General features: G+C 41.2%; 1 long non-coding RNA gene across 1 annotated transcript; it reads left to right on the forward strand.

Moving 5' to 3' along the window:
• Positions 1 to 399: 399 nt before the first annotated feature.
• LOC127367005 (uncharacterized) lies at positions 400 to 4,478 on the forward strand. Its single transcript, XR_007885423.1, has 2 exons — positions 400 to 520; positions 4,141 to 4,478. It is a non-coding gene; the product is annotated as an uncharacterized LOC127367005 (long non-coding RNA).
• The last annotated feature ends 11,211 nt before the right edge of the window (positions 4,479 to 15,689 follow it).

Consider the following 15,689-nt stretch of genomic DNA (forward strand, 5'->3'; position numbering starts at 1 on the left):
ATCATTTGTGCATGAAAAGCAGCACAAAGGGATAATACACTTCACAGCACAGCCCTCAGCAGCTTTAATCGTTATCACAGTTAATTTTATAATACATTCAAGATGATCATTCAGAGGTTACTTTCAAAAGGCAGTTGATTAAGTATAGTGCTCTGCGTGAAATACAATGGGACCACTTGACCAGAGAGCAAGGAAGGTAGTAAGGGAATTGTGATAAAAGGCAGCAAGCATGCGAACAATCTGGATCATCACACTATTTGTCTGATGCTTCACAGTGGAACTGTGATGAAATACTACAGAGAAGGGTTAGCAATAGAACAGTTTGGGTGATGTGACAATATTGTGTGCAACAGCAAGACACCTGTGACTAAAAAACGTGACTGAAAAAGACAATGTGAGGGCAAACCCAACTGCTATGGGGACTTAAAAATCTAATCTGTAAAAATGATTTATGACATACTGAGACCCTAATCTTTCACTTTATGGGCCTCCTGCTGCAGAGGATGACATACCCCAGGAGGTAAGGAATATTTAGGATTTTTTAGGCAATAGAAATTATTTCTGAAGCTGAGAAAAGGGGAAATGTAATTACAGGAGTACATAACCATGAACAAAAGAGCGCAAGTGATAAATCATATTTCACAGGCATTGTTGCATCTTGTCTGATGTTTGTCAAATTACATCATGCTACGCGTTGCAAATTTTTTAGTTTATAATGTGTGACCAGTACGCCGTATTATTTGGAGTAACCAAGACTGGTGATGCAATTGAATGCAACCCCCAAGTCATTTCCCATGGAGCATGTTTTTGCAGCCCTGTCTTATTTTACTTTCATCCACATTGTTTTTTTGTTTGGGTTTTAAACCATCAAACCAATGCCTGAAGTCTATTGACACAGGTGCCAATCATAGTGTTTTATTTTGTATTTATATGAATATAGAGCCTATTATTATATAACCCCAAATACTGGTTGAAGGAGACAGAAAAGAAACTGACAGAGGGTACAAGTGCAAGCGTGAGGGAAGAAGAAAAACAGTTCTTGCTGAGGAGGATAGGGAGTTGGCTGATGTAATTGAGATAGAATGAGATGGTATCAGCACTGGGGTCGCCATGAATAAACAGAGGGAGGGCACTGAGGACAATTGAGTGTGTGAAGGAGAAAGAGGCCAACCCCGTGCATGTGTGTATGTGGAAACATTCTCCTATATGCCTTTGAGCATATGTGCAGCTTGCATGCATGCCCATGTCCATGTATGTGTGTGTGTGAGGATCATCGTTGTGATGGGGGGAGGGGAAGCCTTCGCTCTAAGCCCTAGAACTGACTGACTGGTGCTTTCCCCTGTGTAGTGCTGGCTGTGTTTGTGCTGCATGGAATAAAGACCTCGCTCCCGGGGAATACCCGGGGGATCGTCACCTACACAAAACACCATCACACACAACAACGTCCTCTCTTTGTCTCGCCCACACTTCTATCTCCCGAATGTATTTACTCAAACTCTGTGTGCTCATGCACACACTTATCACAGACACATCATGCACATCAGCAATCAACAACAGGTACTCAATATAAAATGACAGCCTAAGGGGGTGATCCTGAGAGAAAGACTAATAAATATGGAGAGCAGATGCCGATAATCAAGTATTCAAGTAAATAATAGCATTTTTCACAACATGCTTGGAGTACCATATGGGTAGGGTTTACACAGCTTAACAATATAAACAGTGTCAGGTAATTCTCATAAATATTGACTTTTAGGTACTTCTGTGCAACATTAAATTGGGCTTAAGGATCACAATGATTCTGTGCCTACCTAACAGAGTTGTGACAATAGCAAAAGAAATATCATAACATATGGCCTTGATCGGACCTAAGATTTCTGGGATTGGATGGGTCAGACCAACTGCTAGGCTCTGACAGTGCAGATTTATCTGCTGTGTCCTTAATCCACATGATAAAAAAAGGATAACGAGGTATCTAAACATGATTTTGATCAGAAAACCCCATAAAAGCTTCAGTATTTCCAGCATAATTAAAATGGTCAAGGTGAGGATAAATGCAGAGGTCACAGATGTAGATAGTTTTGCCTAATAGCGTCACACACTGTTTGATAGTGTGAAAGAAAGGGTATTTTGTCTCACCAGTGTTTCTACATTTCTACAGTAGGCGTACAAGTATTGAAAGAGTCTTTGCTGTAAATTAATAGTTCAGCATTTCAGGAAATAATAAGCGTAATTGTTTTCTTGCTGAGCATTAGATGAGAAGATTGACAACACTCTTATGTCAATCCACTGAGTATTACAGCCGAGGGTTTTGAATTACAACTTATAGTATTAAGTAAAAGCTATGAGAAAATTAGCTTAGCAAAAAGACTGGAAACGGGTAAACAGCTAGCATGACTTTTTCCGAATATCTGCCTACCTGCAATGTTCCTATATTTTATTTGGACCACTGACTCCATAAAACTAAGTAGCTTGCCATTTACAAAATCACCACTTCAGCCAGCACCACAAAGCAACCAATGCCAGACCCACACCGTGAAGCCACGCCACAGCCAGTCGGCCAACCCCAGTTTAGGCTACATAGCTGGATGCCCCTGCCCTGTCTCATTCTTAGCTAGTAGAAAGCAATCGTCTGCTTTGTATGGTTACATCTATTGTTGGCTAAAATCACAACTGTTTGTCATAATACATAAGTTAGTATTATGGATCACGTAAGCTTTTGAAGTAATATTGAAATCTAAGGTCGAGCGAGCTAGCAAGCTAAGGTTAGCCAGCCAGCTGCAACACGGCCACGCCAAATAATAACAAAGTAGCCTGCAAATGGCAAATAAAAGGGATTAAACATAAAAATAATACATAAAATGCTTAAGAATACATACATATGGACCTTGTGATGGCTCTGTGACTGTGTGAATATAAAATACAACGCTACACAACAAAGTAGATGCAAATACAAAATGCACACTACTACATTTTTTAAGGGTTAGTTTATTTCAGGTGACTAATTAAATGCACATACGTGCTTGAACATGTATGCATGCAGACATACATAAACACACAAACAGAGACAGACATGTCTGCCATGAACCTAAGCATGTCCTGGCTAGTCTCCCTAGAAGCAGCCTTAAGAGAGCCAGGGGACTGAATGAGGCCTTTTGAGTCCTGGCTGGTGAGGGGCAGGTCCATTGTTAAGGACAGCTGGGCCTCTTGTTCCTTGCTTTCTCTCTGGGGGCAATGGGCACCCAATATGAGGAGATAGGGTTTCTACTGCACACTCACTCCCAGCCCCCCTCGCATCTGCAGCAGCATTGACTGTGAATGTCTATCCTTCTGTCTGAGGCTACTTCTAGGCTCTATTGACTTGCTGTTGCACTTGCGTGTGGGGATGAGAAGAATACATGTAGCCAGTAATTTTATTTTACAAGCTAATAAATATATATCTATATATGTATATATATAGATATATATAGCAATTACACACTGTAGAATTGCATTTTTAGCTATAAACATGGGATAAATGGAAATTTCTGTTGAATTAAAAAAATATTTTGAATAAGGTTATAGGCAATATTATATATAATATATAACAAAAAGGTGAAACTGTTGACTGTAAAATTGTAGTAAAGCTGCTCAGCTCTTTTGTAGTATCATTCCTAAACGGGTTCTTAAACAACACACAGCTCCGAGTTCATTCTTGTCGCCACATCTTGTCCTTCTGTATCTCCATTCCCCATTCCTCCACCCCTCTCCTTTTTCCCACACTCTCCTCCTTCCTTCCCTGCCCGAGGGAGTACTGTGATTGGGTGAATAGAGCTGCTCTCTGCGGAGTGTACTCCGTCTGTCACTATCCTTGTGGCAGGAGAGTGGAATGGAATAAAGCTCCCAAACTGGGCTATTAAAGGCTATTTTCATCCCTGCACGTCTGTTTCTGTGGGCTCATGCTCCAAATATAGATTTGGCACCAGTGACGCTAATGAAACACGTCCCCCTTTTCGCTGGTTTAAATCTACTTATGTAATCTCTTCCTTGCATCAACAGGAGCTGACCATACCTTACCATCTGGGCCTGATCATGCAGTTATCTCCTCCTGTCATTACTGTCTTACAAACTCAGGCCTGTGTTTTTTCTCTTTGAGGTCAGGTGCATGAGGTGGAAAGTGGGAGTACGGGAGTAAGAGCAACGTGTTTCCATTTGGGTGTCAAGCATAAATCCAAGAAAAACACGCTGGGTGTGACCTACAAGTTCCAGCCAGTATCCTGTCATTCCAGTGCACAATGCAGGGAGGGAGGTGACAAATCCCTAAGCCACTTTGTGTCAGAGGCAGACACAAATAGAGTGGCGTTCCATGTGACAGATGCTGCACACACAGGGCTGGGTTAAAAATCAATGACAGTTCAGTTCATCTGATGTTCTATGCTGTGTTTCTTTAAAAAAAAAAAAATAAGTGGAAGAAAGAAATAAAGCAGTTGAAACAAAAAGTCGGCATGTGCTGGAATTCATCAGTAAGCAGTAATGTCACCAACACCCCAAAGACACAACCGTGGAATGATTTGTTTTCTGTGACCTGTTTTTGTAGTAAGAGCACTTTGGTATTTGAGGAAAAAGGAAATTCAGCAAGCATCCTCAAAAGCTGAGTAGAGTTTATGGTGTGAAATATTTAAAACCAGGCTGTCAATACAAGGAAAAGGAATATTTTATCTACACGGGGGACAGGTATGTTCCCTGTGTTGTTTTTATTTTTGGGGTTGAATCATAACTACAGTGTTTAAGCAGTAGGACCAAATGATGGTGCAATATTTTTTAGCAAATATCAGGTGATTTATGAGAGTAAAGCACCACTCTCTGCTACTCTATAGCTACATGCAAGTGCGCCTGGTAGCATTCCCCTCTCTCTCCTGTGCATATTTGCTGAATAGAGGTACTATGGGTCAGTGGAGCAGCTGGTGACTGGGAGGAAGAACTTAACCAGGCCTCCTTTGTGGATCAGCTGTCTCTGGCCGAGCTTTGTCATTCCAAATTGGGTCCCTTACATCCAGAGCCTGGGGAGGTTTTGACATGTAAATGGAGGACTGAGAGCTCCAAAGCCCCACGATTACTCACTAAAATGCTACAGGGGCCAAAAACGGTTCCCTGAGATGCACTGCTGGGGGGGAGGACACACACGCAGCCTCACTGCAGACTGAAGTGTGCCTCACAGTCTGGAATTATGTTAATGATTGAGCTTCCGTCTGGACACAAAACAGTCTCCACCCTAATAGAATTATTTATGGTGGATACGGGCAGTCACTATGTGGGCAGTCTTATGGAGTGTGTAAACACTGTAAAGCGGTTTGGGACACTGTAAGTGATATTGGGTTATACAATAAATAAACTATAGACTTAGTCTAAAATATTTTATTTACCAGTTAATTAACTTATTAGGACAATACTGGTAAATGGTGCTACATAAGAAAAATAAATGCAACAGATGTTGCAATTCACGTCTAAGCCAATTTGCAGACCCTACTGTTTGGTGTTTAAGTTAATTTAACATTGATTTACATTTGAGAGAACAAAATGGACTGTGCACATGAATATATGCATGTGTCATTGTGTGTATGTATTGTACCTGACTGTGTATGCACCGAGAGGTGGAAAATGGCAGTGAGGATGTAGGTATATGATCGTATAATATATGTGTGTGAGAAGTGAATACATTCAAATCTCATGCAGTGTTCACATCTTTGTCTGAAGTGGTAAGGCATTCCATTTTTGCAAGATTAAAGAAACAAATTACAATTTTAGGTCTGTATTTTTATTATTACACTCAATATAAAAGTGTTTTGATCTGAAAATATTATCAATCATGCAGTTGAAATGAATGTAAATACATATATATTTAGCTAAAGTGACTAAGTTAGACAGCATTGGCATTTTGAATTTGCAAATTAAGAAGAGTGCATCAAACAAATGTACGATGTATGAGTTTCCATGATGATAATGATATATTGAATTAAAAATATTAGTATATAAGCTTTAACTTATCCAAAGGTATATGAATGACCGCACTTAACAAACAGGTGGTGAACTGTTGCACACAAAAATAAATGGAAAATAAACTAGAAGAAAATCCATCTTAAATGAGCTTAACCTTTGATCATTTCAGTAGCTCTATAAAACAAAGCTTATGGCCAGAAAGCAACGCCCCAGTAAGTGTTCAGAACGTCTGTGTGCCACATGTGTGCATGACTGTAAAACACTCACTCACTCACAGGAGAAGCTGCCCATATGTAGTTAAATAGTTACAATGGTGCTTTAACCAAAAGAGCAAACAAACAAGAATAACTCAGCACATTTGGACATGCGCCAGAGCTGCAAACATCATTGCACTAACACAAACAAAATACTCCATGGCCTCAATAATGCACCACATTACACATCTGGAGCATGTGTCTCATATTCGTAAGAGGGGATAAAACCAACAGTAGAGAGCTGCTGAGCAGCAGTAGCAGTAGGCATGCAGGAAGTGAAATTTGCTCAATATACCGTAGCCTGCAGCAGTTTGAGGGATAATTGCTGACACTCCTAGCTTGCTAGATAGCCATTCCATGCTGCAGTGGTCAGGGAAACCCTCTGTTACTGACAGCTGTCTGAAGCACGGCACACAGAAAGGACATGACACGAAGCATGTAAACATGGATTTACCCATGTCCTCCATACTGCCCGCACAGCTTATTATAGAAGGATGCTGGCAGCATAATAAACCAGGAATTGTTGCCTGCTGTGGCAGAGTGCTTCTTTCCAGGCTGCCCTACTTTCTGCCTGCAGTTGTTGACTTGGTTTATTTGTTCTGAATGGCCACTTATTGCTGTTTTTTCTTTACTTTTGCTGTTTATGAGGAAATGGAGTGGCTCTACAGTTCCGGGCATAGAACACTTAGGCCTACTGCTGTGCCTCTGTGAATACTTTCCATCACTGGTATCTGGGTTGTGATGCTGGGCCTCTGCAAACAAGGAAACATTTATCACACCCACAGAGAAATCGCGATAATGAGTTTTAATTGAGAGCAAAACAAACTGTTTAAGTTGTTTACATGATGTAAAGCAGTGTTTACTTTTAATGCCAATCACACAGTAACTGATCTGATACGTCTTTGCAGCACAGTGACGCAGTAAGAGAGAGAGAGAGAGCGAGAGGGCATGGGGGTGTGGGGGGTAAGGAGATGAACAGAGCAGCAGATAATGACCTCAGCTTCCATCTGCTGGGCACTGCGGGGTGGAGACACCTTCAACCTGCCACCGGTCGGTCGCCACGGCAATCTGCCGCTCCCCATCGTCCTGGTGACATCTGCTTTTGGGTGACTGAAAGATGAATGCAGCACCAGCCGCATGGGCACAGAACAGACGTCACACAGACCACTAGACATACACACTAGCACTGCGGCACAGATGGCCACAGACACACTACTGTGGAGATTACAATCTAGGCACTCTCTACAGACTCTAACCTCTCAGTAAAGTGGATGTAATATAATGACAGGTTTGTGTTAGTGCAAAGATGTTTTGGGTCTTTTCCTGAAGAGCTGGCATTGGCAGCCACTAGCTGGCGTTCCAGAAACCTTTTCATAGTGCAATTTATTTAGGCTATGTAATACCCCAGAACCACTGTCACTGCTAACATACATGACACAAGCTTTCACCTGTTTAAGGAATCAGACTTATGTTTTTAGCGCATTTGAGTTAATAATGCCAATGTGTTTGTTTACAGAGCATGGGGAATAACTGCTGTTGTTTACTAGTACTCTGTATCTATGGCGATATCGTTTTGCTTGACTAGAGTCCCCAGTCACAGCTGTCACAGTTATTTAGTGCCTCTGCGGTAACCTTGGAAACACACACCCTGCATACAAGTGTTTTCACAAAGTGAGATCCTGATAAACAGGTGAAGAGCTGGGAATATGATGATTACACACAAAACAGCATGAAAAAAGTAACAAAACCACCTAATGCGTTGGGTTCACTTTGAGGAGAAGGACAGCTGGAGGGAGGACAGACAGAGTGAGAGAGGAAATTAAGGGGTGGGGCGCCAGTGACAGAGGAACAGTGAAGCAGAGGAAGCAAAGGAAAAAAGAGGGGAATTCAGGTCAGTGTTGTGGATTATGCATGCTGGGCCGGGCATTTTGATCCACCTCTGGTTTGGAGAGAGAAGAAACGCTTGGTGAGAAAGGGCAATTGAGTGATAGATGAGCATGAGAGGGGAGCACCAAAGTGAATACATGATCAATTGTAATTGGCTTTCATAATTTCTTAGGGAGCAGGACTGAAACTTTGTCGCAATCATCTCTTGAGAAAGCCAGTTAGACTTAAAGGAAGTGCTGACAGGTTATGCCAGGCCAGAAAATATTACACTGTGCTCAGATGGCTGAAGGTGATTCAAAACAACAAGGCTGCATTTTTTAAATCAAGAAACTAAAGCTGGTCACTGCAACAGAGCCACGAAGTTAAACCCAACTGTAGATGTAGAAGAACACTAATTGTTACCTAAAACAGGCCAAACCTTAATGGGTTGATTTCAGTTTTCTAAAATACCAGGCAGGCTTAGTTTATGAATTGCAATTCCAAGAATGACTCTATGTTTCCTGTGGCTCAGTTAAGCAGCACTGTTTAGAGTCCACAATAGCCCTTTTATGGTTGGTAGAAAAACAGAATATCTCCGAGGCCAGTGACAGAGGTGTCAAAGTACAAAAGTGTGTCAACCCTTAGTGTTTACTAGGTCAAAAACTATTTGGGTCAGTCTGGGTATACTGATTTTTGTGTTTGTCTAATCTACCCTTAAGTGCCAGAATTAACCATAGAAACATTGGAGCTAGTGTTTTTGTAAATAGGCAATCACTTTATGTTAATATATTACGCAAAGCTATACTTAATTGAGTTACAACCCACATATGACAAATCCCAGTCACTTGGCATTTAAAAGGCCACCTTATTAATTTTCAACCTGAAGCCTCCCTTTTTAAAGTGGGTGCATATGTGAAAATTTGAAGTTTGAATTCCAACAGAGTTCGGTGTTTTATATTTTGCCTCCTCATCTCTATGCCATTAGCACTGTCCCAGCAGGGGTATAGGACTGGCAGACAGGTGGCTTGAACTGGGCTTCTGGAGCAAGCATGCCTCTAAGAAAAAGCTAATGTGACTCAAAGGCTATGTGCTCATAAACAATGAAAATCCCTTATCTAACCAAGCTTAGCAACCGTATATCACAGCAAACAATCTCTTTACATAATAACAGAAAACAGATGAACAGTTTTAGTTTATGAAAACACTTACTCTGAAGTCAACTGTTCTGTTTTTCTTAGTAGAATCTTTTTTTTTTTATCTTTGAATCAGCTGATGACCAGCATGATACCTAGCTGGCTTTGCATGCATATTGCAGCTCTCTAAGTGAAAGTGGGGATGTTGAAATCTTCTCTAAACGGAAAGAAAAACTAGTAGGTCTACAAAATCAGTTGACCTGACCTCTGAATGCTGCTGAAATCCTGTCTGGTTCTGACATGCAATGCAAAATGTCACTAACATATCTTAGCTTTAGTTTAGTTGCTCGCAAGCTAGTAGAATTGATGCAGTGTGCATTTTCAGCTTCCATAAAAATACCCATGGAGTAGCCATATATTAACAGAAGAAGGAAGCAAGACTAGCAAACAGGGAAACAACAAGAGGAAACGAGAAAAGCAGGAAACAAAGCAAAGCAAAATGTCAACGAATAAACATTTTCCTAGTCAACTAGTAGTAATTAGTTAAAACCAAAAGTCGTCTGGTCGTTAAACGTTTATAGTATTGATTTAATTATTTAAATAAATAAATGAATAAATAATATCAGGGGGACAGCCCTAAAAAGAAGAAACCAGGTCCACCTGAAATTGTTCCTCCCATTTGGCAAATCTTTTGGCCATGGTTGAGTTGTTATAACATTGTTCACCTGTTTGGCACTAATTGTCTATGTCACAAATATAAGTAGGCCTACTGCATATTATTACATTGTGTGTGTGTGTGTGGGCGGTTGGATCTCAGAATTCAGCATTTGTAAAGTATACAAGCACACAATTTTAATTTATGCAGCCTATTTCACATATTTTAAAAGGTTTTTCTGTAAACAGAGGTTAATGGAGACCTTTAGAGATATTAATAGATTTTTGGCAAGCTGGGGGCAGTAACACTGCAGGACAACACCCAGCAGTGTATTATCACTGTATCAACAAAGCTAACATTTTAGCAAAAAGGTTGCCTCCCGACATGTACAGCAGACAAATGAGTATGAATTTGAAGTTGTGTTTCTGACTACCTGACAAATAAACAGTCCAATCCAATATTTACTATCTAGTTCTGCTTTTGTCTTGACTAACTACTGAGAAAAGTATCTGGGTGCAGATGTTCATCAGTTAGTCTGTTTTTGTCTGTATGCTGTCTTAGTACTGGTCAGATAGCATGCAGTTGGTTTATCAGAGATTGTTTGCTGAAAACAGCTGCTTGCTGCTGAAAACTGGAATGATGAGAGAGGTGGGATGAATACGAAATAGGACAGCTATCTTGACAAGTTGACACGTGTCAACCATGATGACGTGCATTAGGATGACGATCTGTGGGCTCACCAAGAATGATTGCGTGTGTTTTGACGGCCCTCAGATGCCACCACTGTGTGTTGTACTTAAGCTGCAGAGTTGGATGATAATTCTCTGTTGGTCTGTCACCACATTCACATGTCATGCCATTTTGATTCAGGGTTACAAAAATGCCCATTAATGGAGCCTAAAAAGGCAATAGAAAACAAATGCTTATAAAGCTAATTTACCTTTCTGTATTGTACAGCAACTGACTTGTGGAAGATTCGCCACCCTGATTCTGGCTCTACTGCAAATTTAACATCACACTCTGAATATTCCACTCGCTACCCCCAGCCAAGTGTGGAGGCCCACAACACACACATGCACGCACACACACACGCGCACACACACACACACACACACACACACACACACACACACACACACACACACACACACACACACACACACAAACACACACACACACAAATACCAACTTATTTAAACACACACACGTGTAGCCACAAAATCACATGTCCCCCATTACACACACTCACACATGCATCCATGCTGACTTACATGTGCACATACACAAACATGCACACAATCCCTGCTGTGCCTGTAAAATCAGCATAGCTCTCAGAAATTCCACTAACACCTCCCACCCCATGTGGACGCACACATACACACATACATGCGAATGCACACTCCTGTGAACCCACACAATTAATGTGAAATCACATCCATCTTCCACCCCTCTGCCCCTCCCCTGTTCTCCATTACAAATAGCTGAGGATTGCATTCTCTCCCTCTGGCCTTGCCTGATGTTGTTTTTACATGTCTTGTTGTGTGCAATACTCTCCCTTATGTAAGACAAAATTACCCAACATGAGTGTTATTCTCAGTGGGGGTGATTGCACTGGTGCATTCCAAACTCAATGAGAGACGGAGGGAAATTGAGAGAGAGGTGAGAGGGAGATAATCTTTCCTTAATGATTATTTTTACGGCAGCCATGCTTCATTAGATTGTCTACAATGAAGAAAGAGGGAAAGCAGAGGAGAGGGAGGTATGCTGCAAAAGTCATGAGTCAGATTCAGACTCACGAGCACCTGCTGAGCTACCACGATGCTGTAGAGTCAACAATCTTAAGTGGATTATTTCTTAGAAGAGTTAACCCCCGTCTCAGCATGAGTACTGAGAATTCCTTGATAAACACTGACCAAGAGATAAGGAAGGAGTGTGTGCAGTTAAGATCTTGTTTACCCTGTCACAGGAGGCTGGAACCTAGTCTGGCATAAATTCGATGGAAGAGAGTAAAATATCCTTAACAGGTACTGTATATAATGCACACTTTATATAAGGAAGGAGAACATACAAGCGCAACATATGAACTACTAAGGCATGAAAGGGGCTCTGCCACAAAGAGAAACGACAGATGAACAAGAAATGTTGGTCAATGGCTTTTTGTTTCAGATGTTGCATGCACTACGGACAACAACTGAAACATTCAGTCTGTTCCCCTGCAATGACCCGTAAAAGTCTCATGGTGGACCTTGATGAATCTTTGGTCTCTGTAGCAAGTCAGCATTACATCCAGGCTTGTTACCAAACAGTTCACAACCCACAAGGGCCAAACCACATTGGTTCTGGCTGGGTCATGTTCCTGCATTCTTCCATACATGTGATCCAAAGTGATATGTCCTCCAATCAAGTCATCCATTGTCCTTGCACTCCGTCATGAAGACTTCTCACAGACGAAGCAGGGGGCTGAGACGCAGACAGATCGTCTATTGATAAGGCGACCAAAATAGACACATCATTTTTATAATACTGTAGCCTGTTCGTAGGCACAATGCGCTGACAAACACACTTGAGGTATGGGACACAAATGGAGACAGCCATTTTGACAGGTTTCTGTAGGCAAAATACCACACATGTATCTGGAGCCGGCAACATTGCAAGTTTAGAATACTCTCAAACAGGGTAAACGTGAATATAAAACTAAACTTACATTTGTAACAAATTTATGGAATTCTGTAATTAAAGCTTAAAACTACACTAAACAATTATGAACAATGACTAGGTGGAATGCAAAAGGTGTTTATACTGATGAAATAGCAGAAAGTTATACCCAACTCTGAAGTTCCCCTCTGTTTATTGAGCTGTTAGTGTCTTTCAGCTTATTGTTTTGGTTTTCTGGCTGTTTTCTTTCAGTCTGACCCTCATCAACCAGTTTTTAGTTAAAAAGCTCAGATAAATCCATTGTATGCTACCTGCCCAAACAGACAAATAGACAACCTTTTTTATTTCAACAACTTTATATGTGATAATATGTTAGTGTTGTGTACTGTTAATAGATTGTGCCACTGCCCCCACGTGGCAAAATAATAAAATAAATGCTGTTTGTGTCCTTCAATTAATAAGTTTCTCTTCACGGTGAATAGAAAAGTCAAAACTTTATTGTGGTAAGTGAGAAGAAAGAACAATTTGCAGCAGCAACAACATTCTATAATGATTTCCTGTCATAGGGAAATATGAGGAAGGAAATAACCTAAACGCCACCAAACTTTATGCTCATGAACTACTTTGAACTTGATGGTATCTGAAGTATCGGCAGCAAGTCCCACCTCTCTGTTGCCTGCAAAGGATGCTGCCACAGCTAAGTGGTGTAAGCAAGCTGAACAGTCTTCAATGCATGAAGAGGTTGAAATAATTGAATAACTGAGTTAGTGATAAAAGGACTGCTTGTTCACCCCAGCCTAGCATCTGACTTGAGAATGACATGTGGTCTCGAAGTGCTAATGCACATGGTCACAAGGCATCAGGGTGCATCTCTTCCCAATCTTTGGTAAGATCTGTTATCAGACTGAGTACTCGATGTCCAGGGTGTTGTGAATGTCACCTCAGTTATTTTGAGGAGCAACACTGAATACTAATTTAAGATGGAAAAAGGAAATAATCTCTCAGTGAATTTCACATGCCTTACTGTTTTTATTTAAAACCTTCCCTCTGCTTTTTAATTAAAACAGAATATTGCACAGTGTTTTCATTAAAAGAACAACAAAAGAGTTATTCTCTGTTTTGCCAGGCTTTGGCATATTGATCTCGTCATCCTTCCACCATCAAAAAACTCTTCACAGAACATATAATAGTGGCCCTGGTCAAAGGCCACAACCCTAAGTACCCGGGCTTGTTTGCACATTTCACACATTATTTATAATGGAATACATGGCTTGATGAATGAGCTCCCATGATCTTCCTCTCAATCTCTTATTGAGCAGGCATGTCCTCATGAAGGGGGGCTCAGTGGAGAAAAAAGAGGAGAGCATGCGTTTTAAATTAATCAATCCTTCTCATTTCCCCCTCTCCTCCTAGGCAGACAGACCTCTCCTGGAGGGGGGTCTGCGGCAGTGGGGCAGAAAAAAAAACAAAACACTGTCATCTGTTTTCATGGAGGTGGCAGAGGCCCAGCCTCTAGCTGTGCTTTGGCTAGGAGAAAGAAGACAGGGATGGAGAAAGAAGACAGGGATAGAGAAAGGAAGAGTGAAATTAGGGTGAGGAGAAATAGGGGGTTATGGGGTAGAGGAGAGAGGAAGGATAGAATAGGATAAGGGAAAGATGCAGGGGCAGGGAGGTCAAGGGGAGTGGGGAGAGAAGAAATAGGCAGGAGAGAGCAGGAGGCCACATGCTAGGAGTTGGGTCAGGATAATAGCCGAGGATCATGGGATATGCTGGCCTCCATACGTGTACAAAGGCAGCTCACAGATGACAGTGCAGTGGCATACCGGGCACTGATCCAGAGTCTCATCCCCCATGGGAAGAGGCTCTCTTTCATTCTATCTGAGTGTCTCTCTACCCCTCTCTCTCACAAAATCACTCAATTTCTATTTCTCTCCATTTCTCTCCCTCTCATCTCTCTATTGTCATCCTTGGTCCCATGTTATCCAATAAACTCTCTCCCTCAATGCCTGTCCTCACTGGTGCTCATAATCAAATTAGATTTGCTCCAAGTAGCGGAAGGAAAGACTAACTCTCAGTGCGGACACCAAACAGACAACGCCCTTCAACTGACATTTGTTTTCTCTGTAACTAGTGGCTTAGGCAATGAGAAGAGAATGGTAGATGTCACAGTCCCACACAGGCACATGCACACACACACACACACACACACACACACACACACACACACACACACACACACAAGCAAGTGTAAGCATGTAGCATAACAGAGTATTAACTAGGTTCAGAACAATGACAACAAACTCAGAGTGTGGGTTTCCCCAGAGGTCTATGAGTTGGATTTCTCAGCAAGACTATTGTCTCGCTTCTGTTTACAACCGCACCTGACCTTGTTGTCACATGTGTGTCACTGTGGCTGTCAGGGAATAAATAGGCTATGTGCATGTGTGTTTGTGTGTGGGCATCACTTTAGAACTTTATTTTTAACATTCGCTAATCTCATATTGGTAAAAGTGTTTAAAAAAGTGGTAAAAAATGATTGCATAATGATTAATACAAGTATTTTTAGTAGTAGTGATTTCCCCCCTAATAGTATCTTTTAACACTTTTGCTGAGATGATTAGTCAATTATTTGATTAGTTGATCAACTGAAAATTAGAAGACAACAATTTGGACTGTTAGTCAGACATTTTCTGACATTTTAAATAAATGATTATTTGATAAATTTGCATAATTTGCATCCCTATAACACCTCATGCACTTAGTTCCCTCCTTCTTATTGGTCTTATTAAGAGAAACTGTTTGTATTCTGTCCATCAGCTGTTTAAAATTGTTAAGTGTGTGTGTGTTTTTACTCTGCTGTAAAACTGCTCTGATCATCATTACCCATGCAACCCCCATGCCTCACCATTTGCCACCACAGTCACTGTTTATCCAGCCCACCAAGCACATGAGCAGCCATAATGACACTAATTGCCCAAGAGCTCACTTTTCCTCTGAGTGGCTATGTACTGCTTTGTGCCTTAAAAGCCATCTGTGTTCCCATCTTAAATCGATCTATCTTTCACATTCCAAAACTACCAAAGGGTAGGGAAAGGCACCACTCCCATTCATAAATAATGTGTGTGGGGCGCGGGGGATGTGGGCTACTGT

Source organism: Dicentrarchus labrax, unplaced genomic scaffold (assembly GCF_905237075.1).
Source record: "Dicentrarchus labrax unplaced genomic scaffold, dlabrax2021, whole genome shotgun sequence".
NCBI classification, from domain to species: Eukaryota; Metazoa; Chordata; class Actinopteri; family Moronidae; genus Dicentrarchus; species Dicentrarchus labrax.